Below are 19,242 nucleotides of genomic sequence, written 5' to 3'. Positions count from 1 at the left end.
TCTGACCACAATGCTATGAGACTAGATATCAATTACAGGAAAACAGCTGTAAAAATTACGAACACGTGGAGGCTAAACAATACACTACTTAATAACCAAGAGATCACTGAAGAAATCATAGAGGAAATCAAAAAATACCTACAAATAAATGACAATGAAAACACGATGACCCAAAACCTATGGGATGCATCTACAGCAGTTCTAAGAGGGACGTTCATAGCAATACAGTGATAGCTCAAAAAACAAGAACATCTCAAATAAACAACCTAAAGCAGTTAGAGAAAGAAGAACAAAAAAAAAAAACCCAAAGTTAGCACAAGGAAAGAAATCATAAAGATCAGACCAGAAATAAATGAAAAAGAAATGAAGGAAACAGTAGGAAAGATCCAGGACCAGATGGCTTCACAGGCGAATTCTATCAAACATTTAGAGAAGAGCTAACACCTATCCTTCTCAAACTCTTCCAAAAGATAGCAGAGGGAGGAACACTCCCAAACTCATTCTATGAGGCCACCATCACCCTGATACCAAAACCAGACAAAGATGTCACGAAGAAAGAAAACAACAGGCCAATATCACTGATGAACATGGATGCAAAAATCATCAACAGAATACTAGCTAACAGAATCCAACAGCACATTAAAAGGATCATACACCATGATCAAGTGGGGTTTATCCCAGGAATGCAATATTATGCAATATACATAAATCAATCAATGTGATAAACCATATTAACAAACTGAAAGAGAAAAACAATGTGATCATCTCAATAGATGCAGAGAAAGCTTTCGACAAAATTCAACACCCATTTATGATAAAAACCCTCCAGACTATGGGCATAGAGGGAAATTACCTCAACATAATAAAGGCGATATATGATAAACCCACATCCAAAATTGTTCTCAATGGTGAAAAACTGAAGTCATTTCCACTAAGATCAGGAACAAGACAAGGTTGTCCGCTCTCACAACTATTATTCAACAGTTTTGGAAGTCTTAGCCACAGTAATCAGAGAAGAAAAAGAAATAAAAGGAATCCAAATCAGAAAAGAAGAAGTAAAACTGTCACTGTTTGCAGATGACATGATACTACACATAGAGAATCCTAAAGATGCTACCAGAAAACTACTAGAGCTAATTAACGAATTTGGTAAAGTAGCAGGATACAAAATTAATGCACAGAAATCTCTGGCATTCCTATACACTAATGATGAAATCAAACTACCAATGGCATTTTTCACAGAACTGGAACAAAAAACTTCACAATTTGTATAGAAACACAAAAGACCCCGAATAGCCAAAGCAACCTTCTGAAAGAAAAACGGAGCTGGAGGAATCAGACAGGAGTCTGATTGCACTTCAGACTATACTAGAAAGCTACAGTAATCAAGACAGTATGGTACTGGCACAAAAACAGAAATATAGATCAATGGAACAGGATAGAAAGCCCAGAGATAAACCCATGCACATATGGTCACCTTATTTTTGATAAAAGAGGCAAGAATATACAATGGTGAAAAGACAGCCTCGTCAATAACTGGTGCTGGAAAAACTGGACAGCTACATGTAAAAAAATGAAATTAGAACACCCCCTAACACCATACACAAAATTAAACTGAAAATGGATTAAAGACCTAAATGTAAGGCCAGACACTATCAAACTCTTAGAGGAAAACATAGGCAGAACACTCTATGACATAAATCACAACAAGATCCTTTTGGACCCACCTCGTAAAGAAATGCAAATAAAAACAAAAATAAACAAATGGGATCTAATGAAACTTAAAAGCTTTTGCACAGCAAAGGAAACCATAAAGAAGTCGAAAAGACAATGCTGAGAATGGGAGAAAATATTTGCAAATGAAGCAACTGACAAAGGATTAACCTCCAAATTTTACAAGCAGCTCATGTGACTCAATATCAAAAAAACAAACAACCCAGTCCACAAATGGGCAGAAGACCTAAATAGACATTTCTCCAAAGAAGATATACAGATTTCCAACAAACACATGAAAGAATGCTCCACATCACTAATCATTAGAGAAATGCAAATCAAACTACAATGAGGTATCACCTCACACCAGTCAGAATGGCCATCAACAAAAAATCAACAAACAATAAATGCTGGAGAGGGTGTGGAAAAAGGGAACCCTCTTGCACTGTTGGTTGGAATGTAAATTGATACAGCCACTATGGAGAACAGTATGGAGGTTCCTTGAAAAACTACAAATAGAACTACCATATGACCCAGCAATCACACTACTGGGCATATACTCTGAGAAAACCATAATTCAAAAAGATTCATGTACCACAATGTTCACTGCAGCTCTGTTTACAATAGCCAGGAGATGGAAACAACCGAAGTGTCCATCAACAGATGAATGGATAAAGAAGGTGTGGCACATATATACAATGGAATATTACTCAGCCATAAAAAGAAACGAAGTTGAGTTATCTATAATGAGGTGGATGGACCTAGAGTCTGTCTTACAGAGTGAAGTAAGTCAGAAAGAGGAAAACAAATACTGTATGCTAACACATATATATGGAATCTGAAAAAAAAAAAAGTGGTTCTGAAGAACCTAAGGGCAGGACAGGAATAAAGATGCAGATGTAGAGAATGGACTTGAGGACATGAGGAGGTGAAGGGTAAGCTGGGAAGAAGTGAGAGGGTGGCATGGACTTGTATATACTACCAAATGTAAAATAGATAGCTAGTGGGAAGCAGCTGCATAGCACAGGGAGATCTTCTTGGTGCTTTGTGACCACCTAGAGGGATGAGATAGGGAGGGTGGGAGGGAGATGCAAGAGGGAGGGGATATGGGGATATATGTATACGTATAGCTGATTCACTTTGTTATAAAGCAGAAACTAACACACCATTGTAAAGCAATTATACTCCAATAAAGTTGTTAGAAAAAATTAATGTTAAATATAAAAATATAAAACAGGATAAATGCAGAAAAAGATATCAAATTGCACATATGCATTTAATTTTGCTGCCTCCAGAAAATCCACCAGTGGAATAAAGAGATATTTTTTAAATATAGTAACTTCTCATAAAATTGTTACTTATGCTAATACATAATGTGTATGTTATTGTGCCTCTTCAGTGAATTAATAAATATTACTTTTTTAATTTCTCAGTTCTGATTTCCAATACAATCAACATCATTAGATATGACCCATATGAACAATAGCTCTTTGGGTTCCCCAGTTTAAAAAAATGTTAAGATTTATGAGTTTTGTTCTTCAACAAAAATGTTTAAGAACCACTGGTTTAGGGTAGGGAGGAAAGTGGATATGGAGGTCATTAAGCTGTTTTTTTTACTGTCAGGTGCTATGGAAGTGTATAACCAACCATTCATGCAGCCCCTTGGATCATCTCATTTACAGATGAGGAAAATGAAATTCAGAGAGCATAAGGCAACTAGTTAGGGGATAGGTCTGAAATGATACCAGCAATTAGTGGCAAAGTCAGTTCAAGAGTCTGTGTCTCTGTCCTGTCACCTCAAGACCAAGGCTGCTCCTTCTGTGCCATGCTGGATTGTCAACCTCAGTTTTCTAACCTACATATCATTTTTTTATGAATGGATGTTGTGTATGTACACATGGGGTGTGTATGTGTGTGTGTGTGTAAAATTTTACTTGAAATAACAATCTTTTCCTTCCAGTTTTCACTCCTTAGAAAATTTGTTCTCATAAGCCACTAGTAAGGACGAAACAGACCCCGGGAGCCCATTCTTCCTGGTTATAGCTAAAGGGATTAGCTATAGACATACAAACAAAACACACTTCTCTTTCTGGAATTTAAAATTGGAAAAGAGAAAAAATTGTCACTGACTACTGAGAATTTAAAGCAGAAAAACTGAATACGGAGCCAGGGCAACCGCATCTGGGTGAGACTTGCCAAGACCAAGAAAATGTAAACAGCAGTGGCAGAAAAGACAATATATGCAGGGAAACACAGGGGAGTGAGCTGGCTCCCAATTCTCCAATTTCTGATTCCAGAGCCCTCTAAGGCCCAACAATGCTTCTTTATTTTGGTTTCCATAAAGTTTTCTTTGATTTGTCAATATTGCTTTATCTGCTCTGAATAGCTTTTCTTTACTTGCAATTCTGCAACCCTGCATAAGGACAAATGTGCATATTCACATATCCCCCACCTTGGTCATGATGAGGGACAGCTCAGAGTGGGTGGTGAGGGCAGTGGGTAAAGCACAGAGCTCTGCAGAGAGAACAGAGATGCTTGTTCACAGTTGGCAGTGTGAGAGATCACATCAGAGATTTGTAGTTTGGCCCAAAAATGTAGTGGCCACTTTCACTGGAAAATTGGAGTTAGACATATTGATAACACACTGTAAGGTCTTCATAAATAATTGTTAAATTAAAAAATGAAAGTGCGACCCACTTGTTGCCAACTCTGGCTCACCGTTAAATGCGCCTGGAAAGCCTCTTAGCGAAAACTTCTTATTCAGTTGGTCTTAGGTGAGGCCCATGTGAAGGTTTTCTTTTTAAAAGCCCCCCTCCACTCCCGCCACCAGCTGATGTTACCGTAGGATGGTGAAAGCACACTAGAACCCCAGAGGAGGAACTCTATAGAAAAAAAAAAAAAAAACTTTGCAGAAATTTCCACCTACTTTAATTTCAGAAAGGGAAGGTAAAAGTGGTGTTTATGCTAAAGAGGAAAAGAGACATTTTACTGGATAAATTCTAGAATGTTCTTTAGAAGGAGCGTAAAGACTGGAGTAGTCAACTAGCAAAGAGCTAAGAAAGAGTGTCAAATCAATGGGATATCCAAACGAGGAAAACACTGGAAAGAATGGAACAAGTAGTTGTGCTAGCAACTCCAGTAACATTGGGTAATAAAGTATTTTCCTCAGGATATGGCTGAAATGTCAGTAACAATGTAATGCCCATTATAGACTAATGTTTATTGTTTTTGAAAGCTCCTTCTGAAGTATTATATTAAATGTGCTAGAAGGTGGCAAGGGAATCAAATGGGATGTGGCTCTGACTCTTGGCTTATAGGGACTCAAACCCTAGTAAATGCAAAATTCTCTTTAAAAAATATGGTTCTGATATGGTAGGGCCTTCTCAAACACAGGGTTTTTACACACACACACACACACACACACACACACACACACAAAGGAATAAGACTGTGGACAGTTGTTATTGGTACCATCTACAAGCTTTGTCTCCATGCATGTGAAGATGTGGCACTTAAGGGTCAACAACACAGTGATTAAAATCTCTATTCCTACCCAGCCAGAGCTAAGAGAGGTCTTAGATTCAAGGAGAATCTCTTCACTATCTTTGGCTTACTGGCCAAAGTCTGCAGAATAATGCAGACTCTGCAGTCTAGCTTTTATATACTTAAAGACACAGAAGACAGACGAGGCTCTGAAGTAAACCTCCAAACACGCTGATTCTTTATTTATGGGTCCTAGGAGATAGGGACCATTAAGTGAACTTAAAATGGCATATAATGATCAGATTTCCAGCTGTTCTGTGTCACTAGGAATGGCAAAGTAAAAAGAACAGCCCTAATATCAATAATAAATGCCTACTGGAGAACTCCAGTAAGCTACAATGATTAAATAACACCAAGGAAGAAAGGCAAAGTCTAGAAGACACTTTCTCTCTTGCTCTGTCTCTCTCTGGCAAAATGCCCAAGCTATTGACTCTTCTTTGCTTCACTTCCGTGTTTGCCAGCCACCTCCAACTCCATAGAAATTTGTTCAAATGGCACAGTAATTGAGATCCTACAGGAGTTACAAAAATTACTTCAAGTCTTTGAACTCTCTGGGCAAAACGAATAACTTTAAAGTTGATGAATCTATCCTTCATGCCATTTAATATCCAGATGTGGACTCTTGTATTGATTAGAAGACAGCAGGAAATGAAGTAAACTTCTATGGGGTCACAGCTATGAATCAGTCTCTCTCCCAGCCCTTTATACATGTCACGTTATTCTTATAGTAACCATACAAGATGGGCCAAGTACAACTGCCCTCATTTTACAAATGAAGAAATTGAGACTCGGAGAGGTTAATGTGCCTAGGATTAGTAAATATCAGAGCTGCTGAACACTGGAGAAAGTATTCAAACCCAGCTTGGCTTGGCACCAAAACCTTCTCCATCATTCAGGCATTTTCACCAGTGAACAGCAAATCAGAGTGAACTTCCCAGCATCACCCATCCGTCACCATTGTCTAGTAGCTGACATCTGATAGAAGATCAGTAAATGTTGGTTGAATGAATGCACAGGTGAATGTTGTGCAGGGACCCTTGATACTGAGAAGTGACCCAGACAAAGCAGGTAAGTTGCAGGAAGAAGACAGTAGCAAGACCACGGAGTGAAAAGCTCTGAGTCTCCCATAAGTGGTTTTGCTTGAATGCCAGCCCACCTGGTTGAGGCGCTGCACCAGTCATCTTGGCAGGTATTCTGCGGTTTGTCTCAGCTGCCTTTTTTGCTTTTTGAGGCAGCAGATAATGGTGTGTTTAACTTGACCGTCTGCTACCAATTATTAAGCACTGGTTGAGAAATGTTGTAGCTACCCAACGTGTATTGTTGTTGGATAACAAAATTTTAGAACAGATTTGGTTGTGGTCAATGCTTGCAACTTATCTAACAAAGACAGATACTGCAGAGGGAGCTTGGGCTGCATGTTCCAGAGCATTTTAATGCACAAAGCTTAATTTCCACACTGCTCCCAGTACAGAGAAGCCTCTGCAACCCTGATATATATATATATTCACAGTAGCAATTTGTCCTGCCCCTTCTCTCAGTCTTTCTTTACATCCTCTTGTCCCAATCCTCTCAGCTTAGGTGCTGGAATGTTTTTCCCCTTTCAAGAAGAAAATAGTCAAATATCTTATGACGGATTTAATGTCTCTTCCCTTTGTCTAGCACCAGCCAGGTGCTGTCTTTGCCCTAGGACCTCTTCCTGTCCAGACAGATGTAATTACCAGAGGCAAAGCCATAGGGAAATGTCCTTCGGGCAGCGAAGTATTTCAATATTGGAAATCTCATTATGGTACATACTGGCTGAATATCACTCCTGTCTTTTCCAAAATTGGATACAGATTGTCACTATCTGACACTATCTGTGGATCAATTCATTTCTTCCTTTTCCTTTTTTGCTACTCCTTTTCCAAAACAGAGCTTCTTAAGATTATATCACTCATCGACTTTCTTTTTTACAGAAGCTGAAGTGCTTTTATATCATACAATCCTTGGACCAAGGAAGGTCCTCGGAATGAATTGATGTTATGGGAACTGGACACACAAGCCACGTTGAGGTTGCAGACTTCTGCACAGGATAACCTGGGTGAGTATGTCATGAACCAGTCTCCATTTACCCTTTGTCTACCCCTGCAAAGAATGACCCTGTTTCAGCTTTCTAGAGAAACTGGCAAAAATTTTGATAGAAATAAGCAATGTGGATCCACAGTGATGAGTTTAGAAATAAAATCAGAACTTAGGAAATTTTGTGCCACATCCAGATGCGGACAATATTGTGGGGCTTCCCTGGTGGCGCAGTGGTTAAGAATCCGCCTGCCAACGTAGGGGACAAGGGTTCGAGCCCTGGTCCGGGAAGATCCCACATGCCACAGAGCAACTAAGCCCATGTGCCACAACTACTGAGCCCGCGTGCCACAACTACTGAAGCCCGCACGCCTAGAGCCCGTGCTCCGCAACAAGAGAAGCCACCGCAATGAGAAGCCCGTGCACCACAACGAAGAGTAACCCCCCATTGCTTCAACTAGAGAAAGCCCGCGCGCAGCAACGAAGACCCAACACAGCCATAAATAAATAAATAAAATTTTAAAAAAATATTGTGGAGGATTTCAAATCTCAAAATTTTAGAATTTTTAGAACGTAATTAAGGTATATAGAAATGATCATTAAAGATGTCTATAAGTGAAGCTTTGAGGAACGTGCAGGATGTATAGCCATGTCCCAGGTCTCCATTTCTAACCTCAAGCACCAGGAGCAAAGTTCTAAGGCCCCTATGACAAAAAGCAAAGAGAAACAGAAGGACGAGGCACAAAATTTCATATTAAAAACTCTACAACCTTAGCCATCCCCAGCTTCTGATAATGTTGGGACATAAACTTGTAAAAGTGATAAGATTTACGCAAACTGTAACTATAGTTTCAAAAGCAGGAAACTGACCTCTACAAAAAAGCAAATTGTGTTAAAATAATGAAACATGCTGGATTTTTTTCATTGATTAAAGTCTACATTTCCAGATCTCAGCTCTGTTTAGTAACTATGCCCAATGCCAAATCCAGGAGTATCTAACCCATCTTACTGAACAATTTTATTGAACTATTTTATTACTTAATGTCAGATTTGGGTTTAAAAAGGAGGAAGCAACGTCAACTGGACTGATTATCATCAAGCCAGCTCAGGATGGATGTAGATAATGTTGTCATCTATGAGATATAATTATAGGGTGCCAGGATGAGCCATTCTGGGCAAACACTGATTCACCAGGCCCAGTCCCAAACACCCTTTGGTTTCATAGTATAACAAGTTGTACATTGAAGAGTCATTCTTTGGGGACTTTCTCTCTGTTACTCTCTTTATAAATTACAAATACACCTATTGACTGGTATAGTTCATTAAAAAATTTCTATCCATCTATCCCTTCATCTGAATATAAGAGAGAAACAATGAGAGAGAGAGAGATGAAAAAATATGCATCAAACTTTTGTCCTACAAAATAGGATATGAAGGAGGGTAAAAGGGGGGGAAAGAAAGACTTTCTTTTATCCTTAAAATTTTTATACAGGACTGGCTTTGTTCACACTTTCAACAAATATGCACTAATTCTGTAATTTTGACAGAAGAAATCCAAAAAGAGAAAATTGTTGCCCATGTTCTTGGAGTGTTAGTGGCTTATCCATTGGCACAAACCTTGCCTTGCCTAAGATGAGATTTTTCACTGCTGATCCCTCAGACGACTCATAAGAATTGTGAATCAAATTATTATAAACAAAAAGAGCTGAAAGATCACTTAGGGCAAACTCTGAATATTGGAGGAAAAACAACAAGGTGATAAGTCACTTGTCTATGACACATTCATTCACTCATCAAACATTCTTTAGTGTGTGTTTAATCAAAAATCAAAAGTGTGTTGGAGCCACAATTTTTAGTTCAACACATATCTGCCCATACAGGACTTAACATCTCATACAAATTTATTTCATACCAGTAATATGGCTGACCCAGTTCTAAATATATACATACTCATATACTCATACTTTTAGGCTGAAATCGGTTGTCTCATTTCACAAAGAAATTGAGACTCAGAAAAGTGAAGTGGTGATATATTCAAACTCAGATCTTCTGCCTTCCAATCCAAGGATCTTGCCAGTTTTGTACTGGGGATTATTTTCTTAGGATTTATCCCAGGAGACTAGGGACAATCAGAAGTTAAACTTTTTTTTCTCCTTAATTTCTAGTTCCATGTTTTTTCTATTAAATCACAATGATGAGTTTATCAACGTGCCTTGCTTATATCCTGTTTTAATTATTATATTAAATAGCTCAGAATTGTCTCCTTGATCAAGAGCGGATATACACTTGGCAAGCCCTATTACTTGAGTCATCTCCCATGAAAGAAAAAAAAAGCTCATTAGAGGGAATCTTTCAATATTCTCTGATGTCTAATTAAAACAAGAGTTAAAAATCATAAAACTGACTAAAGTTTATGTGGAAGAAAATAACTTAAACTTTGGACTGCTGATATTTATCATTCTTGGTGACCTCTCAGGAATAATTCTGGCCAAAAATAGGACTCTAATGAAAAGTGTATTTGGGTTGCTTTTTATGCTTCTTCACAAATCTTTCTAAAGACCTCGAACATTCTCTGGATAGAGGATACCAGGACTTATGATACAATAAATATAATAAAATAAAAATAATTTATAATAAATTATAATAAAATATAAAATAAAATAGTTTATTTGTATAAAATAATATTTTATAGTTAAAAATAATTATAATAAAATAAAAATATTTTATTAAACCTAGAATAAAAAATACAGTTTCTGTTTTAGGATTGTAACTTCACTGTAATTATATCTTATAGGGATGCTATGGACTGAACTGTAGCCCTTAAAATTCATATGTTGAAGCCCTAATCCCTAATGTGACTATTTAAAGATAGGGGCTTTAAGGAGGCAATTAAGGTTAAATGAGGTCATAAGGGTGGATCTCTGACACCGTAGGATTAGTGTCCTTATAAGAAGAGACACAAGAAATTTTGCTCTCACTCTGTCTCTGCACGTGCACACAGCAAGACGGATGTTGCCTGCAAGACAAGAGAGGAGGCCTCAGAGTGAAACCCTGCCAGCATCCTGATCCTAGACTTTCCAGCCTCCAGGCCTATGAGAAAATTAATTTCTGTTGTTTAAACCATGCAGTCTATGATATTTTGTTATGGCAGCCCAAGTAGATTAATACAAGGGAATATGAATGTTCATTTAGATGAACAGATAATCTTGAGCAGAACTACCTCTGGGTAGAGAAACTGAAAGCTGCTGTTCTGGGCATAAAGCTTTGTTTCACCTGATAACCAGTTACGAGAATGATAGTGTAAACTTCGACATGAGTAACGTGGCAGGTTTCACTCATTTGCACATTCCGTAGTCAGAATATACAAGTTATGATAATATCCCAAAGACTAGTTAAATTTCTTAATCTTAAAGAAACATGTTTCATTGACGGTGTACTTGGCCTTCCTTTCTGTAATACAAGAGCTTTTACAGAAAAAGAAGAACAGACACTTAGCCCATGGGCAAACATTTTCCCTCATGGCAAATATCAAGGCCTACTTTCCTGCCAGGGCTCAGGGCAACCTCAGAATCCATTTTTACATGGCAGTCTTGGCAGCCCGTCCAAATGACTGGAGTTGGCATACACAATAGAATTTAACTGCTATAGGAAAAGCTGGGCTGAGTCTAAGATAAATTAGGCTAAAAGCAAGTAAGATCTAAAACCACCAGCTCTCATATTACTATATTTGGGAGATGAGAAATATTAATAATTTAGAACATATTGTGTTATCTAATAATTGCTTATATAATAGGTATCCTTAGAATGGCTATGAGTCAACATTAAAGATAGACTAATGCAACTTGCACTTTCAATACCCTTCTCCTTTGCCTGACAATTATAAAGGCCTGTTCTTCAGTCTGGAATGCAGTCATGAAGCCTGGAGACGTGGCAGCTTCCAATGCCCATGAAGCAACATGCATAGGCATAAATGCCAACAAACTAAGTGTGGTGGAGTAGAGACATGAGAGAAGCCTAGGTCCCCAAGGTCATTATTAAACCCTCCTACCCTGCGCTCTTAATGCCAAACTACTCATTATGTTTGGCAAATATTCCTTTAGGTTTTTCATCTAGAGCTACCTAGCTCTTCTGTATTTTGCAGTTGATACATTCCAGATTAATACAATGGCTTTAAGTGTAAGAAAATCACAAAACCTTAAACAAAACAGAGATTCCAGGCCATAAATATTTCTTCATGAAAAACTTAAAAATTTTTTAAGTCTATAAAAACTGAGCGGGCTTCCCTGGTGGCGCAGTGGTTGGGAGTCCGCCTGCCGATGCAGGGGACACGGGTTCGTGCCCCGGTCCGGGAAGATCCCACGTGCCGCAGAGCGGCTGGGCCCGTGAGCCATGGCCGCTGAGCCTGCGCGTCCGGAGCCTGTGCTCCGCAACGGGAGAGGCCACAACAGTGAGAGGCCTGCATACCGCAAAAAAAAAAAAAGCAACAAAAAAACCAAAAAAAACTGAGCTATTGTCCCCAGTTGAGGAACTTCTCACTTCACTCCTTTATCCTGGAGAAAGGCACCAATCCTCTCACACTGATAAAGTGAACAATGATGTCAAGCTAGAGTCTTACAATTCTATTTGCTTTTATAATTCTATCTTCTTTGTCACTTGCTTTGCTACAAATTGCTAAAATTCTTTTTTATGTTTAATAGTTCCTCTCTTTTCTCAATCCTTGTCTGCCAGCACGGAGGAATTTCATCACATAAGCCATCTGGGTCCAGACTCTGTCCCAATCCCAAGCTATACTTGGCAATATATAACAAGGCCTGGACCAATCAGCGTGCAGAGTGTAGAACGGGCCTGGTTTTCTAAGTCAGTAAAGTTTCTCTTGGTACCTACCAACAAGAAGTACCCTTATTGGCCAATCTTATTTCCACCAACCTATTAACCGCCCAGATTTCTCCCTTAATGTCCTAAAAATAGGTATACTTTAAGGGACTCTTGCATAGGACCATGACAGGCTCTGATGAATGCTTGCAGCTCCCGTTCCCCACTTTCAAATTTAACATAAGAATGCAAAGTACTCTATTGCGTTTGAAACTATCCGTATTTATTCACGTAGCTATGGTTTCCATAAACTATACAATATACAGGTATACATATTTAGTCTTTTCTAGAGGAAGTGATTTTTTAGGGCAGAATCTGTTGAAGTGACTATTATCAGATTTTTTAAAATAAAAAATGTTTATGTGCTATTAAAATATAAAGCAAAATTATTTTATGTCACAGTGGTCACCTCAGCTTACAGACCTAGGATTTTCATCACTGACAGGATATACAAAACAAGTGAATCACACTCTACTTCTAGCCAATCAGAACCCAGCAATGTTTGTTTATTTGCAGGCTGTACCCAAAGAGATGCTGACATATTCCAGCAATCACATTTTTTATCACTAAACTGAAAAATAGTTGATATAGCTCTTGATAAGCAACATAAATAGACTATAAAGGAACAACTAGCAAAATCACTGCTAGCCCAATCCCCCCCAAAAATCTACAATTAGAAAAGAATATTCTGAGAGCAGAACATTGGAATCAGGCTGGGGAAAAAGTCTTGAAGACCATAACTTTGACGACCAGAGCCTCATATTCACTCTTCTATTCCTGTGAAACCCAGCCTCCTTCCCTGAGGTTCACAGGATCCAAGACCTATCTCTTCTCAGTCTCTCCTTGTGGGGGTTGGCCTCTCTCCGTCAGCTGCTGGATTAAGAGCCTGCATCAAACTATAGGGCACCCGAAACTATATTACAGGTCTCCCTTTTGATTCCGGTCAAGAAGATGACCACAGAGTTGTATAGTTATTTGGGATGGGGGGGGGGTGTGGAAAATTCAGTCAATAAAGAGACTATCTGAAAAATATCAAGTGGTGGCGTGAATTACTTTCAACCTCAGCGCAAGGGCAGGCTTCTTGCAGTGCTCCACAGGCACTTCTCATGCAGAAAATCTTTCAATTTGGCTTCAGCCATATCTGTTTCCTAAACATTCATTCTGCATGGGGAATCATATGCATCCTTGCCTTGCTAGACTGTGGGAGTATGGGCTTTTTCCTGTGTCTGCTCTCTCCTTGCTCTGTCATCATATAGCTCACCTCCATCCTGCAGAATTCCTCCAGGCTGCTAGCCACACATGTCATGTTCTCCGGAGAGCTCTTTGACCACAAACCACACGGTGGATTCTCTGCATTCAGCAAACTTCCAACCAGGGATTAAGATGCCAGTGTCCCCGCCTTGCAGACACTCTTGACCTCTACAAGTAGACTCTTTGAGCCCCCCTCCCTTGGACCAGTTAAATAAGAGAGGGAAGGAAATTCTAAAGCCTCTTTACCCATAGGAATTTCCTCCATTCTATCTTTCCGTAATTTATCTTCCTACCTTAACTGATGGAAAGGGAGAGTGAAGACAAAAGTCCCAGAACCGTTTTTGCTCTCTTTTTAGTCAGTCCCACATAGATGACTATAGCACATCGCTATTGCTTTCCACTTCAATATTTCCACTGGAATTCTCAAAGAAAAAGAAATGTTCCACTCAAAAGTTGCTATATATTTAAAGACGTTAAGAAATATATGCACACTTAAAGGATTTTTATCTAGGTTTTGAATTTTATAACACTAATAATTTGAATATTAAATTAAAATTTGCTTAATAAATAGTCCTTTCTATCTGCAAAATCACCCTCCTGAGATGTTAGAAATAACTCAGCTGATCCTTGTCACTACTACAAATTCCTGCTGCAATGCCCCACCCACCATATCAGCTTGCCTAGATGCTATGAGTCCAGAACCATCATGAGGTTTCTCAGACTCTTAAACACTGATTTGGATTGCTAACTACTCTCCACCATGCCTGGGCAAGGGGCAAACACAAAGCACTGAACATCCCCCCCAGTCCATACGTTGCTGATGTTTCCTCCCCGCCAGCCCATCACAAGGTCTCAGCTTGCCTTGTGGAAGAGCCACAATAGTTTACAACAATCAATTCCTCCAGTATGTGGGAAGCTGTAATACAGCAGATATAAAATATTTCTAAGAGGTCTTTCTCAAGGGAAAGAATCAAGTACCCAGATATTTTGATCTTTGTTTTAGGTTCTCAAATCCTTCTCCTCCCCAGAACCTACTCGGTTAAAATATCGACGTTCAAAGGTTTGTTTTACTATCCATTCTCTATAGAAGTGGAATAAAGTAGTTTGGCCAGAAATAGGACATTGATCCCCAAACTGTAGGTGATGGAAAGACACAGAAATCATAAAACAATATGTCTTACTTTGTCTCTAAGTCAGAAATAATAGTGAATGATTCTAGAAATAATACTTCTTACAGTGTGAGCAGTGAAGACAAGTTATGGAACGCAGAAATCTCAGGGTCTGTGACGTCTGTGTCAATTGTTAAAAACCGTTGAGATGGAAGGTACTTCTTATCATCTAAGATGTAGGGCTGACTAAGTGCGCAAGCCCATCCCCACCTCAAGAGCTTCTTCCTTTTCCCTTCATCTAGAGGTTGTCACTTAGCTGCTACTTCGTGTCACAGAGGGCTCAGCCCCGCTTTCAACTTCTCTGACTGCCCGTGTCAAAGTCACCCCTACAATCTCACCCAGTCAATCCTCACCATAATTCCTTGTATTAGATACCTCATAGTGAATACCACAATCTTAAATAATCATATTTATTTACTCTTTTGTTCATTGTCTTAACTCTGCCCACTGAATGGGGGTCTCCGTAGACTGAGGCTGTATCTAACGCGACGTGCTATACCACCAGAGTCTGGGACAAACTCTGCACGGTCGACATTCAAAGTATTTGTGGAGTAGAAGATTGAAAAGGTTTGTTTTTCTTTAATGCCTGAATTAGGTATTCACCAGGTACCGAAACTCCTGAATATTTAGAAAGCCCTTATTCCATAGAGCCAGTGGATTAACTGATAACTCCCTCTATTTATGTAACAGAATACCTCTCGCTCTCCTAACACAGGATGCAAACACAGCTAAATTCATTTTCTTTCCTAATTAATCCAGCTGCCTCACAGAAGGAAACTTCCATATCCTACTCCTTGGCTATTGAAAAGAAACAATGGAAAACCACTGCACTTCCAAAAGGATTTGCTACTCAGGTTGTTTTCTTCCCTACCTCACTTTACCAAGCCATAACTTTTATACTTTTTATTCTTTCATTTATAGGCACCTGTATAACCTAATATTTTTAGAAAATTCTTGGAAAATTAAAGGTTAATTTCATTAAATCAAACAATATTTTTGGTACTATGTTTTATGTTTTCAAATATTATAAGTATATTTTCATGTAATTAATTTTCAATTTATTTATTAGGTAATTAATATTTTCAATTTATTAATTGGTGGATTTTGTTGAATATAACCTGAAATTTTTGTAGTTCTGGAACACATTCCAAATCGTTTAAAACTATCTCTAATTCTTTGGCTGATTGAAGGTGCTTTTCTCTCCTGCACATTACAGATCACAAGTGTTGATAAGAACTGAAAAGAAATGCCTACTTCTAAAACATGGAAAAAAGACAGTTTTCATGTTCAGTGCTTCTTAACGATATTCTCTTTTCTTTGCTCCTGCAGGACTCTGCCTTAAGAGGAATGCATTCTTTGACAATAGTTGAAGGGTAGAAAAATCACTAAATGAAGATCGTAATTAGTCCCACCATCCCACTCTACCGTATATCTGAAATCAGAAATCCCAAAACAGCCCCAAATTCTTTCTTTCTAACAAGTCTATCAACCTTATCACAAACATAAACCCTGAGGGTTTATGGTGCCTTACTTATTATTAAAGGAGCCTTCCCCTTAGATGCTAGATTTTTTTAACACCTGAGGCTGTGGACTTTTGTAAGATTTGGGATGGTGATGGGTGAGGAATATGCCTTTCTTTTATAAAGTGGAAGGAGCACTGTTTTGAGCATAGGTAAATTCTCAGGCAGATACTTTTTAGGGAATAAAATCCATACACATCTGGAAACTAAGGATCTAGAAACTGAGATTCTTGAAACTCTTTCTGTCCATGAGTAGCTCGAATCTGGTTTAAAGGCTGGTATATTAAAGCACCCATCACCTGGCAGACCCCGAGTGACTCTCCTCCATCTCTCCTTGGGGTACAACTTCCTTTTAAATTCCAAAACCTCAAGAGTCTTATGACATCCCCTTTCCCTGGGCAATGGATCTACTGAGTACCCCTCTCAACAGGAGTTGTTATCAGGGACTGCAGGAGGCCTTATCTCTACCCTTCTGAGGGAAGTTACCCTCTTTACTCAAAGGTGATTTACCTTTCTAAAGGAGGTAGCCCAATTATTATACATTGTCTATACTTAATCTCTGGGGCTGAGGGCTGGTGGAGTAAGGTGAGCTATATTTAGTGATTTTGAGTTTTCTGGCATATATCTCACTGAAAAAGAGATTAAAAACATAAATTTTCTCTGGTGCGGTATCCTACTCTACCTAACTTTACTAACATTGGGAAGGATATACTTGAATAAAGCAGTCTTGTTAGATAGGAGTAAGCAGTGTTGCTTAAACAAATCGGTTTGGTATGAAAATGATTCCCTTGTGAGAGCATCCTAAGTATCCAGACTTTACTGTGGGGTAGACAGAAGAGCTCCACTTAGCTGTTCCCATTAGTTAGCTCATTAAATTATGCAAAAGTGAGTCAGCACAGTAAGAATGGTAAGGGCTTTAGAGTTGGAAAGATAAGATTTCCATCTCTGGTCTGGCCCTTGCCAGACATATAATCTAGGGCAAACAATCAAGTTTTAGTGTTGCCAACTATAAAATGAATATTAAATTACTAACGTCAAAGGATTTGGGAAGATTGACTGAATTAACATATGTAAAGCAGATAGCACAGCCACAAGCCTGGCATAAGAGCCAATTAATAGAATGTTAGCTCCTTTTCTTTATTCATCATTTGCTGCGTCCAAAATTATTCAAAAAAGAATGATATATCCCTACTTCTCTCAAAACAGAACCCTCCTACACTGTTGGTGGGAATGTAAATTGGAGCAGTCACTATGGAAAACAGTATGGAGGTTCCTTAAGAAACTAAAAATAGAGCTACTGTATGATCCAGCAATCCCACTCCTGGGCATATATCCAGACAAGATGAAAACTTTAATTCTAAAAGATAAATATACCACAATGTTCATAGCAGCACTTTGCAATACCCAAGACATGGAAACAACCCAAGTGCCCATCAACAGGTGATTGGTTTAAGAAGATATGGTATATATATACATATATATGTATATATATACACAATGGAATATTACTCAGCCGTAAAGAAGAATGAAATACTGACATTTGCATCACTATGGATGGACCTTATTGTACTAGGTAAAATAAATCAAAGACAAACATTATATGATATCACTTATATGTGAAATCTAAAAAATAATACGAATGAATCTATATACAAAACAGAAACCGGAGAGTCCGCGGGACCGGCGCTGAGGCCAGAGTGCCTGTGGATCTCTGGCCTGGGTCAGTGATGAGCCCTGGGGACCCGGCCGGGCCTGGCCTGGCACTCCCATCAGCATCCAACATGTGCCTCCCGGGGAAGGACACCCGACTAGGTCCCTGCCCCTGGTTTCGGGATGGACCTGGCAGGTGTGTGGGAGAGCAAGGCCTGGGCTTGGCGTGTGTGACCCACAGACCTCCTCACGGGGGGAAGGTTTTCTATCAGATGATCCATCATAATAATGCTGGAGTCAAGAAGTCTCCATTCCTTTGCTTGGAACCAGAAGACTTTCCCCCTGCATATAGAGTAAGAGTAATGTTGGTTAGAAACCGGCTGGTGTTTAAAACTGAAGATTGTTATGATTGTTTAACCTAAGCTCCATGTTGAAATAAGATTAATTGTCTTGGAAATACTAAATTGGGGTAACCCAAATCTATTTCTGGAACCATGAAAATTTTGTTGGTTTTTGACTTTGACAATACAATCATAGATGATAATAGTGACACCTGGATTGTACAATGTGCTCCAGAGAAAAAGCTTTCTATTGAACTACAAGATTCTTATGAAAAAGGATTTTGGACAGAATTTATGGGCAGAGTCTTTAAGTACTTGGGAGATGAAGGTGTAAGAGAAGATGAAATGAAAAGAGCAATGATATCAATGCCTTTCACTCCAGGGATGGTGGAACTTTTAAACTTTATAAGAAAGAACAAGGATAAATTTGACTGCATCATTATTTCAGATGCAAATTCAGTCTTCACAGGTTGGGTTTTAGAAGCTACCAATTTTCATGACGTGTTTGATAAAGTCTTTACAAATCCAGCAGCTTTTGATACCAGTGGTCATCTCACTGTGGAAAATTATCATGCTCATTCTTGCACTAGGTATCCCCAAAATCTTTGCAAAAATGTAGTTTTGGTAGAATTTGTAGGTAAAGTCACAACGAGGAGTGCATTATACACGAATTGTTTATATATGTGATGGCAGAAATGATGTCTGTCCAGTAAACTTTTTCAAGAAGAATGATATTGCCATGCCACGGAATAGATATACTTTACAGAAAACTCTTTCTAGGATGTCTCAATATCTTGAGCGTATGGAGTCTTCTGTTGTATCGTGGTCTTCAGGTGTTGAAATAATTTCTCATTTACAATTTCTAATAAAGGAGTAATATGCCAACAATTGAAATGTGTATCAGTTAAGATTAAATACAGCAGCATAAAACTAAAACCCCAAATAACAGTGGCTTTAAAAAAAGAAAAAAAGTTTTCTCTCTCACTTAAAAGAATTTCAGAGTTAAGTATCTCAAAGTTTCTGTGTTGCTCTACCAACCTCAGCACTTGGCTTCCAACTTATGATCCAAGATTGCTGTTCAAGCTCCATCCCTCACATCAACATTCTGGCCAGCAAGGAGGACAG

General features: G+C 38.7%; 1 pseudogene; it reads left to right on the top strand.

Annotated features, from left to right (window-relative positions):
- Positions 1-18,233: 18,233 nt before the first annotated feature.
- LOC102993601 (pyridoxal phosphate phosphatase PHOSPHO2-like) lies at positions 18,234-18,994 on the top strand (annotated as a pseudogene).
- The last annotated feature ends 248 nt before the right edge of the window (positions 18,995-19,242 follow it).

Source organism: Physeter macrocephalus, chromosome 2, assembly GCF_002837175.3.
Source record: "Physeter macrocephalus isolate SW-GA chromosome 2, ASM283717v5, whole genome shotgun sequence".
In the NCBI taxonomy this organism is placed as follows: domain Eukaryota; kingdom Metazoa; phylum Chordata; class Mammalia; order Artiodactyla; family Physeteridae; genus Physeter; species Physeter macrocephalus.
Note: the sequence above shows the minus strand (reverse complement) of the source record. Positions and strands in the feature narration are given on the sequence as shown.